We start from the raw sequence: 13,738 nt of genomic DNA, 5'->3' as shown, positions 1-13,738 counted from the left end.
GATCCCAGGACCCTGAGATCATGACCTGAACCAAAATCAAGGGTCACTCACTCAACTGACTGAGCCACCCAGGTGCCCCAAATATTTATTTTTAAAAATGCACCCCTTCCAGCTCTACTCTTCCCATTTATTTATTTATTTTAATTTTTTTTCTTTTCTTTATTTATGATAGTCACAGAGAGAGAGAGGCAGAGACACAGGCAGAGGGAGAAGCAGGCTCCATGCACCAGGAGCCCGATGTGGGATTCGATCCCGGGTCTCCAGGATCGCGCCCTGGGCCAAAGGCAGGCGCCAAACCGCTATGCCACCCAGGGATCCCTACTCTTCCCATTTAAAGGTTACACTAGTGCTATGTATATTTACACTTATGTCTCGTGTCTCTACAAGATTCTACCTTCAGGTTTGTACTCACCTTATCTACCTCCTTAGAACTAAGCCTAGGGCCCTGCACACTCTACATAACTGTTCACTGAATGAGCGGGCGAGTGAGGAAGGGATTGTGAAAGACCTCAGTGAACTCTTGGACAGGCTGTTCTGGGAGGACATAATTAACCTAGTTGAAGCCCCGGGTAACGGGAATGTTTCACTGGCCTTTGTCTTCAGTTCATTCAGTCAACCAAACCTCTGAAGTGGCATGTCCCCACTTTTTTCTTCAAATTACATGTTCCTGCTCTGTTTTTATCTCTGTCACTTCATCTTCTTTCTTTTCTTTTTCTCTATTGTAGGTTCTCCTACTGTGGTGCCCTTTCCACTCATGTTGACCCAAACAATGGTTGTTCTTCCTAATGTGTTGTGGTCTCGTGGGAAGCTTCATGAGTGTCAGTGATGAGCTGGGACTGAAGGAATAGAACAAAGACGTTCGGTTCTGGCTGTGTGCCACCCAGGTAACCACAGATACTGGACGGGAAAACTTTGTGCCACTTCCCACGGAATTCATCAAAACTGACTTGTTTTGACTAGCATTAAACAATTAGACTTAATTTTCATATTTCGTCATTTTGGGACAACTGTTTTGGTTTCCATTACCTTCAGTTTTAGTGTTTGCTCAAGGATATAGTGATCAAATAAAGAGCAAAGTCTCCTTTAATGATCACTCACAGAGCTCTCAGCTCTATATCATAACATTTGTGCACTTAGAAGTATTTGCCTCATCCTCCTCCCCCTCCTCTTCCTCTTTCTCCTCTGTCACCCCTAGATATATAGCTTGCTTATTCCTGGATTTTATTTGCCTGGGCCTTGCAAAGTGTCCTCTTTTTGTTCTTTCTTCATGTTTCAAAAATAACATGCCATCCTCTGTAAAGGAAGCCAGTGCTATTGGCTGCTCCTCAAAAAGGATAGATGGCAGTCAGCTGATTTCTATTGGTTTTAATCAGCTGTTCGGGGTTTAAGTCCAGGATGTGACATGAGAATAAATGCAGTTAATGAGACCACAAAGTTTTGGCCTCAGCAGCACAATTTTCTGATCCTCTGACCTGACTGGTTATAGATTGCAATTAAAAATGCCTTGTAATTTTACAATGTTTCATGCTCTTCACAGAAGGTTATTTTATCTGTTCTCATACTCTTAAGACGTGGTTCTTTCAAGAGCTGGAGTTCTCAGGTTTTCAGACCAATATGGCACTAGATGGAAAGTGTATCTGGTGGGGATGGGGAGTTGGGAGGGACTAAGCTTAGGGTGAATTGTCTGGCACTGTGTTTCAGAGTGGTGAAGGCTTTGTAAGCCTAGGAGAGAATTTATGTCCTTAATGGAGGCAGGGATGGTGTCTGTCCTGTTAATGCTCTATGCTCATGCCTAAAATAGTACCTGGCATAAGACAGGCACCCAGGGAAAGTTGGCTTGATGTCTCTTTCCCTTGGGGGAGACAAGAGAAGAAAGCTGAAATGGGCAGAAGGGTGATTCACTCTTATCATCTGTACCCCAAAATAGAGATCTCAATCAATGGTCTTGGGGAAATTGTGGTTCCCAAATTATTCCTATTTGTAAGCGAGGGATGAGCTTAGCTCTATTCCAACTTCCCTTCTTGTGTCTGGCAGGGAAGATGAGTTGTTAATTAGGTTAGTCACAGTTCAGAACATTGAGCCATATTTACTCGTGGGTAGAACTTTAAGGACAATGGGCTGGTGTGTTCACCAACTCACACAGGTTTGTGGGAGCACATCACTTTGGTCCTCTGAAGCTGGCCAGAGGTGGTAAGATCCTTCAGCCATTCAACTGGGACAATGGGTCAGCTCTGCTTATCAGGAGTGGGCGGTGGAATCTCAGGCCCAAACCCAGTTAGATGTGTAGACAGAAGTGTGTTGATCTTGCATTTGCTATTTTCCCTTGGGCTCCCATTTCTCTTAGGAACACACAGGGAGTGGGCTGGCTGAGCCAAAGCAGATCTTGAGACTGCTGGGCCCATCGACAAGGCTGTAACTAAGAGTCCCGGCTTCACCCAGGTCCGAGTGTAGATCCTACTGTCTATTCTATGTGCTCTTTCATTTACTGCTCTCTCCAGGCTCGTCTGCAGTGGCTCTTGGAAATAAGCATCACATTCATTTCCTGTGATTGCTGTCACAAATTGCCACACGGTTGGTCGATTAAAACAATAGAAATGTATTCTCCCACAGTTCTAGAAGCCAAAAGTCTAAACCCAAGCCAGCAGGGCATCCTCTGTCCTTGCCTGTTCCAGCTTCTGGTGGCTGTCGCGTTCCCGGTGTGTGTCTGTAGTACTCCGACTTCTGCTTCTGTCTTCATATGGCTTTTTCCTCTTGTGTGTGCATCAGGTCTGCCTCTGCCTCCCTCTTATAAGGATACATGTGGTGGCACATGGGGCCCACCAGGATAATCCAGAATGACATCTCCATCTCAAGGTCCTTAATTTATTCACATCTGCAAAGACATTTTTCCAGAGATGAGGACCTGGTATCTCTGGGGCCATCATTCGTCCCACTATAAGCAGACTCCAGAATCTTGCCTTTACCTCACCCATTCTTTTCTCCTTTTAAAGAGATTGGTATCTTCACAACTGAATTTCTTTGGGCAGATTAAGCCCCCAGGTCTTGTTCTTGGGTATGGTGCCAGAAGGGACAAATGGCATCTTATTTCTTCTAGTTATTACAACTTGCTCTGAATCATAATAAAAAAACCCAGGACTTCCAGGCTGGATCTACATGACACCAACATCTGTAAGAAAAGCAAAAAACAAATGAGAAAACCCCCAGGCAGTTAAACCAGGTGCTTGTTTCTAAGCATCTAGATGTTGGGTCCTTGTATTTGGGGGTGTAAGCAACACTGTGGAAGCAGTCTCAAGAAGAGGGGGAAGGTCACGGGTGGCCTGCCTGGCAGGGCGGCAGGATGTCAGGGGTCTGGAGGGAGGGCACACTCTTAGGCGTGGGGGGAGATGAGAGGGAAAGAGGACGGACTGGCCTCCAAATGCTGAGCTGCAGAACTGTGTCCAAAAACTTGGGGTGGAGGCACAATTGGTGGAGAATGGAGACAGAAGTAGCTGCAAATGCCCACATCCTGGCCCCTCCACGCAACCATATTAAAGATCAAAGGGACAAAGTCCGTGCATTCCAGAAGGAATCAGGCAGCAAAGCGCAACTATGAAAGCATTCTTGACTGTCATACCCTCGAGTGCAGTGAACGGGCTCTCTGCACGGCCCTGTGCTCTGCCTGCAGAGTGGAGAATGCTCCTTTAGTCTTCATAGGGTCAGGCCTGTGACGGGGATGTTTTCAGTGCAATCAGAACAAGATGCTTCGGCACAGTGGCTCCTTTTTCCTGCTTCCCTGGGGACATTTAGGGGCCTCTGGGGATGGAGAATGAGGGGACACTGTCACTTTGGTTTCTGGCTTTTCAAGAGCAATCTAACCCATTTCATTTAGGCTAAGGCTTTTGGAACAGTCACCTGGTTGGCAGCTCCTTTTCCCTATAGGATCTTCCTGAGGGAGGGTTCAAGACTCCAGGATCTTAGTGATAAAAACTCGACCACTTGCCTGACAGTGGGTGCCTGACAAAAGGATGTCAGGTGCCTGACAAAAGGATGGCAGGAGAGTTGCTCAGGTCTGAGCTCCCAGGCCTTTATTCTGAGGTGGTGATGTGCTTTCTCTTCATCTCAAATCACAATGACTCTTATTCCTTCTCCACTGCATGGCCTGGATTTTAGATGGGCTAATGGACACAGGCCATGCTATTTGGTCATAACTGAGGCCTGCCATCCAGATGGGCCATAGGAGTCAGTGTAGTTGGGGACTAAGGGCCCAGACTCTGAATTTAGTGACCCTGCCACTTCCTAGCTGAGTAGACTCAGACCTCAGCTTCTTTCTCTGTGGGAGTGTGAGGATAATGACCACCTTTAAGGCTGTTTGTATGGATTGCATGACACAAATTCCCAAAGCAACTAGCTCAATGAGTGACCTATAGTAAATGCTCAATAAATACTAGCTATTTTTTATTGCTATTATAAAAGGACTTTTCAGAGAACATAATTTTCTTTTTTTTCTCCTCTGGTTCCTGCCCCCCCCCCCCCCCCCCCCCCCCCCCCGCTGCTGCCCTACTTCCCTTCTAGGATTCCACATCTGGGAACCAAAAACATGAGATAGAGACACACACAAACAGAAACAGAGTATGGATGTTTCCAGAGGTCCTCACATCTTGGCTGGGAGCTTATTTGTTTATAGTAAACCAGTTTTGTTAAACTCTGAGACAATTATTAACTTAAAAATATGTAAATTTCAATTACAGCAAAAATTATGAACCATTATTCAGGTTCCCAGGTAGAGTTAAATCCAGTTAGTAGGTTAATATGCCTGTGACATCCTGACTTTCCTACAAGAAGTCGAGGCAGGAAGCTGCAAGCGATGGATGTAATTGTAAACAAGGCCTTTGAAGATCATTTTTAGATCATGAATAGTTGCTTACAAGAAGAATGAAAAACAACATTTCTGACACTATACATTTTCTTTTTAAAAATTTCCCATCTTTTCTTTTCTTTCCTTCATTCCTTTCAAGCTTGCTCTCCATTTGTGGCTCATGCCTACCTGATTTTGGAAATTCTAATGACAGAATGAAGCAGAATTCTTGGCTAGTATGCAGTAGGTGCTCAGTAAAATTAGGTTGAATGAGTTTCTTTCTTCTTTTCTTCCTCTTCTCTTCCTTCCTTTCTCTATTCTTTCTTTTCTTTCTTTCTTTCTTTCTTTCTTTCTTTCTTTCTTTCTTTCTTTCTTTCTTTCTTTCTTTCTTTCTTTCTTCCTTTCTTTCCATGGAAATTTTTTTCTAAAATATTATTTTATATACCATGTAATTTAAATATTTTTCTAATTTAAATTTTCTACAGTACATGGGCATTTAACTATTTCATTTACTACTCCCCATATTTATATATCAAAACTGGAGAAATACTTAATCACCTATTTTGGGTAGCACTGGGCCAGGGAACTGGAGGCTATAAGGGACAGGGAAATAAATTTTCCTTTCACCTTAGCTTCTCTGTGGGTGTCAGCTTTATCCTGCTCTCACCATGGACTCTCTTTCTGAAAGTTGCCCTTCGCACCCCTACTCCTGAGTCTTTCCACATCCCCTGTTTAATCCTTTAGTCCAGAGTGGGATTGGAATTTCTGAACCTCTTTTCAGAATTTCACAGGAAGAGATTCAGACCAGCCCAGGTTAGGCCAGGGGCTCACTCCTGAACGCCTGGCTGTGGCCAGGGCCACACGGTGCAGACATAGCTGCCACAAGTTCCTTCTCCTCATCCTATGTGTGGTTGGCAACAAACTATACAGTGCTAGGAAGAGATATTTTTACTGAATTTAGTATGAGATGAGAGTTTTTAAGTACTGAGCTACATCTGAGGAAGGTTATCTGGTAGTAATGTCAGAAATGACTTCAATGGTGAGAGGGATGATTTACTAGAAATTCTTTTTTTTTTCTTTTAAAGATTTATTTATTTATTTATTTGATAGATAGAGTGCATGCAAGTAAGAGGGAAGGGGCAGAGGCAGAGACTCAAGCAGACTCCTCATGAGCCCGGAGCCTGATGCAGGGCTTCTGAGCTGAAAAGAAGAGTCAGCATCCAACCAACTGAGCCACCAGGTGCCCCTACTAGAAATTCTTTTAGCAAGATGGGGGAAGGGAATGGGAAGGCACTGGGGCCTTCAAGAATTTTCTAGCAATAGATCACAATTGCCATGGAAGAGCTGCTTTCTCTACAATTATACCCTAGCAGACAATACAGAAGCAGGTAGCAGTAAGGGGAAAAGAAGGGCAGACTAGGGAGGGCTTTTGGGGGAGGGAGAGAGAGTTCCTGGTAGGGCTTAAGGTTAGCACCATGTTCAGTTTTGGCCCTGGGCCTCATTTTCACTGGGACACCACAGAGAGTCTGGAAGCACGTGGCTCCTGAAGACATACAGAACCTGGCTAGTAAGCAGATCTCATTGCCGCTGACACACCGTGAGGCATGCCAAGCTTCACCTCTGTTAGAAGGCATTTCTCCTGGGGGAGGGCAGGTAAGCAGTGAGTCACTGACAGGACAGCCTAGGACATAGCTTAAATAAAACGTGAGAGAAAGTCTTGACTCATCCTGGCTGGTGGTGTCTGCTGAGTGTGTGGGTATAGATATAAACACATGGCCACACACATTCCCCCACACCCTCTCACACTCGAGGGCAGGGCCACAGGGGGTCAGGCAGTGACTCAGAAGGTAGCGACACAGATAACCTGCTGACTAATGCTTGTGCATTCCTCAGTCAGAGCCCAGGTTTGAAGGACAGGTGACTCACAGAGTAACCCTCTCTCTGATTTTTCCAAGTACTATCCTTAGTTCTCCAGGTCACTCCAACCTCAGGGACACCCCTGGTGTGGAGGCTAATCCTGCTACTTTCGGTCCTCAGCCCCCTATTTCATTTGCTCACCGGGATTCCTGTTCCACCAGCCTTTCCACTTCTAATCATTCACTCTGTCAACAAATATTTAATCGATGTCCACAATGTGTCAGCTCCATGCTGGGTGCTGGGGATCCAGCAGTGCACAGGTAATGGCTCCTGCCCTCAGGGACCTATGACCTCCTTTGGGGGACTGTCCTGACTCATTTTCTGTGGAGGCTGGTTCAGTCAGGAAAGAGACACATCTTCAAACTCCCCTCTCTCCAGAACCCAATGGGGCTTTTGCTTCTGGGTGGGTGACTGGTGGGATCTCTAGTCTGGCATGAGTAGCTGGATCCTTTCCCATGTACCTACTTCACATTTCCTGCCACCTGAAGAGAGAGATTCCTCTTCCTTCCATCACATGTGTAGCAATTTGGGACTATTTTGTAGGCAAAGGGCCAGTTAAGTGTGTACTGAACTTCACACATACAACAGCCTCTAGCCCTGTTCCAGGGGTGCTATTTGTCATCAGGCCATATTATCATCATCACTGTTACATGTCAGGAAACTGAGGCTCAGTGAGGTGAAATCCCATAGATCACAAGCCTGTAAGAGACAGTCCTGGTCCATCTGGAACCTACTGCTCTCAATGGTCACATGTATTATCTCAACCCCAGGGCAAATTCTCTGCCTTCTTGGAGGCATATTCATTTTGATCCCAAGGTGGAGCCATTCCTCTTCTGGCTTCTCCAAGTGCCCAACCTTCTTTGGTCCAGAAGGCACAGGGAGGGACAGAGCATCACAGCAGATAGCAGATAGCTGCAAACATGAGGGAGATTTCAGTGTTGCATAGGTCTGGTGACCAGGGCTTATAGCAGGACTACAGGGTGGTCTTTGGTATGGATAGAACTTATCTTTAGGCTCCAAAATCCTTAGTAATATCTTCTCATGGTGCTAGTTATGTGGGATACTCCCTCAGGTGGGGCCCACTTCTGTGGCCACATCAATAATGTGGAGAGAAAGGTGGTAGGGTCATGATCACATGCTTTTGAGCTAGAAGAGGTCACAGAGATCATTGATTTTTTTCATGTTTCAGACAAAGAAAATGAGAGACTGAGGTGATTCCAAGATTCCCGAAATAGGGGTGGGCCTGGGACTTGAACCCACGTCTCCTTTCTCTGACATCACATTTCAGCACTCTGTCCAAGATTACAGGAAGCTCAGGAATCAATGCAGTTGGGCATGAACTACAATGAAGCTTTCATCTATGCGAGTGTACACAGATGGGCTCCTCCTTCTGCAGATCTCCCCTCCCCAAGTGACCTGTCTTGCAATTTCACCCCAGGTCTCTAGGGGCCCATCCTTCCCTGCCCCTTATTTATGTTGTCTTGTATTATAAAGATCTTCAGTGTAAGAGTTCCTTTCCAACAGTGGCATTTGAGAGTGGAAAGTTTAACCATAAGTTTGGCTGGGAGAGCAAGCATTCTATTCATCTGCAGGTGTTCCCTTTCTTTCTCTTTTGACACTGCTAACTGTCTTTGTTTTTGTCTTTTTTTTTTTTCTTTTGTGGAAGAACCTGTGTTTGGCAGGATAGACATGTCGGCATCTTGTAAAGTATAATTTCTTTTACTGAAAGGCCTTGCATAGTGGGTCCTTAGCTTTATTTCACTGGCTGTGAGGAATCTCCTCCTGGGAAGATCCACGATTCCCTTCCATTTTGCTTGAGGTGGCAGGTGCTTTGGGAAGGCTTAGTTCCTGAAGTTGAACAAAGCCTGGTTTGAGTCCTGGCTCGTGTACTAGAAGAGCAGTCGGACTTCAGAAAAGATACTTAACAGCTTTGAATCTTGATTTTCCCACCTGTATAATGGGTATATTGAGGAACACACAAGCCAAAGAGAGTGAAGGGGTCTCACATGCAAGATGGTCCAGATGCCCTCATGGGAGAGGCATCTTTACCTTCAGTAAATTGAGAAGTGTTGGCTGCCTTTCACTGCTTGGGAAGATAAAAGGCCTTTAACTTCAGGTAAACCCCACAGTAATCTCTTTGGTACATACACATTTATGAGATAATCATTCTCTTGCTGGTCTCCATGTGTTTTCCTCCGGTGGCATGGCAGCGAGGTGGTTTGGGGATGCTGTTACCTGTCTATGGGGAGCCAGAGTGGTGGGAAATGTGGCTGGAGAGTCCTCGTCCTTCCCCAGATGCCATTTATAAACCATCCTGAGACTCTGGGCAGGACATTAGCTTCAGTGTTCTCATCTGTAAAGTGATAGGAAGACTTAACCCTTCATTAGGCTGCTAAGAAATGAACTGAAATGGCCTTTGGAGCAATTAGCACAGTGCCTGGTGCAGGTGCCACTGATTAAATTGGCATAATTTCAGAGGGTTCTTGTTTTGAGGGTATTCTTATGTTGTTAATGAGGCAATATCTTTTTATAGGGTATCAAGAAGTGATTCCCTCTTGAGTTATTCCCTGAAGTTCCCCTTAGAAATGTTCCAGTTGGCCGGGCTGTGTTCCTGATCTCGGAAATGTAGGCTCTTCTCAGTCGGAGGGTCCCCATGCATAGGGCCCTTAGCCTAAGTAAGCAGGTATTCCTTGTTGCCAGTCCCCCACCCCCTCCCACCCCCAGCACTTTTTCTGGAGCTTCATAATCTTGACCTTGATACAACCCTGCAGAACAGAATTGGGTACATGGTGTTGTTCATTCTGGACCCCATTGGGGTTGGGGGAGAGAATAGGGTTGGTTTTCAAAGCACCCCGTGCCCTTGCACACACTGGTTCCTCTGCCAAGAGTGGTTTCTGTCTTCCCCTTTCTTCTGCTAAGTGCCTGGTCATCATTTAGGAGGCATTCTTGTGTGCTTGTTTGTTTGTTTGGAAAGCTTCTCCAGGGGGTCCTCAAGGAATTCCATGGCTGCTTCTCTGTGAACCCACAGCTCACCTATCCTGCTGCTATGAAGCTCCTGCTGTGCGCTTGCGTTGTGCTCTGTGCATTGTGCATGGAGGCCCTGTGTGCCACCTGCTTTCTCTCTCACTGGTCCCTACATTTTTTTCCTCCAGTCCTACATGAGCCATATGTTCCCTGTCGTTTCACGAGGGGCTGTGCCTCCTCTCATCTCTGCCTCAGCATTGCGTGTCCCTCCTCTGTGCGTCTACTCCACGTGGTTAGCCCCTGCTCATCCTTGAGCCTCTGTTGAACACCTCAGCTCTGAAAAGATGTCCCTGAGTACCTGTGTCCAGGTGGCCCTCCCTTGGGCATCAGGGGCACCTTCTCATAGTCCCTATCATACACACTGAGCAGTTGCTTTCTGTTTTCATCTCTTTGTTCCTGCTGGTCTGTGTGCATCTCGGGGGAAGGGGCTCTATATCCTGCACTTTATTGTAGCCCTGAACTAGCACTGGCTTGTAGTAGCTGTTCCTCATATTAACCCATCATATCTATTTTCATGTTTGAGGATGTAACTTATTACCTTCATTATTTCACATCTGCAGGGGTTAGCACAGGCCTGGCTTGCAAGAGCTCCTTATTGAGGCTGACTTAGAGCATCAACTCCAAGGCCCTGTCCCCAAAGCTCCTTCTTCCTGCATAATCTCAAATTTCTCTTTTAGCATCAGAGAATCAAGAAACTGGAAGGAGTCCCCAAGGCCCATCTCCTCACAGAAAGCTCCAGCTCCCTCCCCTCTCCCTGGCAGGTGGTCCTGCAATGCCTCCCCACTCACTCCTCAGCACTTCCACTCACCCCTCCCCCCCAGCCAAGCTGTTATTGGCAATTCAGGTAATGTTTCTGGGCCTTTCTTCAGGTTTAGACTCACTCTGGTTGTACTTAAGAACATGAATTGGCATTGTCCAATGTTAGTAAATGTTCTCGCAAATCTGGCTGTTGCAGACCTGTCTCCATCCTCTTCATCAGATCAATATGCTGAGCACCCAGGTCAATGGGAATCACCCCATGGGTTCCTGGCCCATTTATTAAAAATGTGGAACAATTTAAGTTCTTGCTGCTTTGACTGGAAACCGTTGAACACATGTTGTTTCCAGCAGGCTCTGGGGCTGGGAGGTCAAGTTTCAGATGCGATTAATTCAGTGTAAAGGTGAGCTTGCCAGGCCTGGAATAAAGAAGAACTGACAGCTGATTTACGATGTGGCTTTTAAACAAATCACCCCTAAAGCCCAGCTCGTTTCATTATGGAAGGGGCTCAATTTGTATTAAAGTGTCATCCTTGGCCCTGTAGTCAGCAGCTGGTGGAAAGAAATGGGATTTCAGCGATTCCAGAAAGTGTCTCCACAATGTTTGGCAAAAGAAATGCTGGTGCTTTCAGATCCCTCTTACAACTATTTGGTGACTAAACGTACTGTTGGCACTGGGGGTGTGTCCAACTGCAGAATTAGCTCTGGGAGGCCCCACAACTTGGGCTGGGGGTGCTCCGGTATGTGGGAACACCCTCCACGCAAGCTGCCCTTTGCATCCGTGACCTGCAATGGTTTCTGTCCCCAGAATGGGGATCAGGGACAGGGACAGGTCCAGAGAGGAGGCTGCTCTGGACCTTGGGAAAGCAATGCCTGTCTGCAAGTGTTTACAGGGATGCTTTCCCTAATTAACATTGTTTCAGTTCACTGCCTCCTCTGTTCTCTGCAGGAAATAGAAAGCTTGCTTTAGCATCCAGGAAATAGAAAATGTGACTAAAGCCTCCTTGTGACTCTGGCGCCGACTTCCAGGTATTTCAATGTTTAATGACAGACTGTCTTGTTTCTCTTTGTCCTTCCTGTTCCAAATATGACATGGATCACTCTGCCACCATCCAGGAACATGGGGCTCAGGTGGAGTCCCGAGAGTGGCAGTGGAAGGAGGCCCCCGTGACTGAGACTCGCGCTTTCATGGGTTTTGGTCTTCCTGTCCCGATCCCAATAACGATGACTAAGCGGCAGAGAAAGCAGAGTCATTTCTGAGGCCCAGACAGGCTGCCCCGGGGCCTCCTTGTTAGTGGTCAGCCGGCGGCTGGCCATGGCTGGCGGGAGGAGAGGGAGCATCTGTGTGTACGCAGGATGGCAAAACCAGGGACAAGGCGCCCTGAGAAGGGAGAGTGACAATGGAAGAAAACCTCACTGTGACCGTGGTACAGAGTTAGCCAAATACTACGGGTAATAAGCTTGCTCAGGTCCTGGGTTTCTAGGCTGACCTCTGCTCTCTGTTTGGACGTGTGATAGCAGATTGCTCCTGGGATGGGCAGCCCTCATTCCGGGTGTTTGCAGACGAAATGCCGGGTAGCATCTGGAGCCATGAGCCGGAGATGCCAGCTTCTCTTGGCTGGGCAAGCGGCTCCCTGGACTTTAGAATTGCAGTCCATAAAAGGAGAATTTATGAACAAACAAGGAAACCGATCTCTCTTCTGCAACGTTAAAAAATGTTTTCAACATGAAGTCTTCATTGTCGCTTTTTTTTTTCTGGCAACCCAGTCCAATTTGGTAAATTTACTATCGCTCCAAATGTCTGTCACCTGCCACCCCACTTGCTGAATTAGTAGCAATGTGTGTCTACTTCTGGTTTTGCACGCATCACATAATGCCCAGGGTTTTGTGTATTTCTGCTTCGATCTATGTCCTCGGTATAGTTTGATGGAAAGAATTTGAACTTTGGGGCCAGGCAGATCCAGCTTTTCAATGGTTGTGTGAACTTGAAAAATCTATTTAACTTTTCTTAGCTTAGTTTTCCTTCTCTGAAAGATAGAGACAATTCCTATTTTGGGGTGCAGTGAGGCTTCTGAGGGGCAATGCATTATAATTGCATTGTAGTAGGAGGTGTGGGACAGGGCAGGCCCTAGACTCTGTGTTAGCACCCATCTCTCCACCCAGCCAGTTTGCACTTGCCTTATAGGTAACATTGCCTCATGTGTGTTTCTGTATCTCTCAACACTCAACCCATTGCCTCCTGTAGAGCGTTACTCTGATAAACAGTGAATGGACTAATTTTATTTTAAAGTTGAAGTGGAGTGAGGAATGGACTCAAGGAAGATGAAAGGGACATCTGATTGGGCTGGAGCCTTGCTACTCAAAGTGTATCGTAAGGGTCGGAGTCCCCAGAGTGCTAATAAAAATTCAGAATCTCAAGCCCTGCCCTAGACCTACTGAGCCAGAGTCTGCAGGTTAACCAGTTTGTCCAGGCAATTCATTTGCGTATAAAACCGTGAGAAGCTCTGGGCTAGAACGTTGTGTCAAAAACCGTGTACCAGCCCCGGTGGCGCAGCGGTTTAGTGCTGCCTGCAGCCCGGGGCGTGATCCTGGAGACTAGGGATCGAGTCCCACGTCGGGCTCCCTGCATGGAGCCTGCTTCTCCCTCTGCCTGTGTCTCTGCCTCTCTCTCTCTCTGTGTCTCTATGAATAAATAAAATAATAAATCTTTAAAACAAAACAAAACAAAAAAAAAAACCCGTGTACTAAATAAATAAATGAAGGAGTAAGATTAGGAGGCTAGCAAAATACCTTGCTCAGACACTGCCGGTTTTATTTAAAAGGAAAATTCTATTAAAAATGGAAGCCAATACTAATACTACTAAGCAAATACTAAGTCCAATGGCAGTCCACTTGCAGAAGACCCTGCCTCTGGTCCACAGCCACAGACATTGAGTTGCCCCCAGACCCCCATTTCCCCTGAGAGCACCAAGTACCCAGCCCTTGGGCCTGAGCTCCCACACGGCTGGGTTGTCCCTGGTGGCCACCTCCTGTCCCTGGCTCTGTGAATCTGCTTGCTGCTTGGGGTTTCCTGGCTTGGCTCCATGCCTCAGGACACCCTTGGTCACTGTGACTATCTGTCTGCCTGAGTGCAAAGCGTGGGGACCTTTCTCAGCCCTGCACAGAGCACCCATTGTTCCTGTTTGGATGACTGCCCTAAATTCGATT

The 13,738-nt window shown here is 46.6% G+C and overlaps 1 long non-coding RNA gene across 3 annotated transcripts in view; it reads left to right on the top strand.

Moving 5' to 3' along the window:
* Positions 1–11,647, top strand: part of LOC140601118 (uncharacterized) — a 66,178-nt gene extending 54,531 nt beyond the window's left edge. For all 3 annotated transcript variants that reach the window (XR_012004171.1, XR_012004170.1, XR_012004172.1), the window contains exons 2-3: positions 726–884; positions 11,481–11,647. This is a non-coding gene — a long non-coding RNA (uncharacterized lncRNA). The remainder of the gene's footprint in view (positions 1–725; positions 885–11,480) is intronic.
* Positions 11,648–13,738: the final 2,091 nt, after the last annotated feature.

The sequence above is a fragment of the Canis lupus genome, chromosome 12 (genome assembly GCF_048164855.1).
Source record: "Canis lupus baileyi chromosome 12, mCanLup2.hap1, whole genome shotgun sequence".
Taxonomy (NCBI): domain Eukaryota; kingdom Metazoa; phylum Chordata; class Mammalia; order Carnivora; family Canidae; genus Canis; species Canis lupus.
This window is presented reverse-complemented; position numbering and strand designations above follow the sequence as displayed.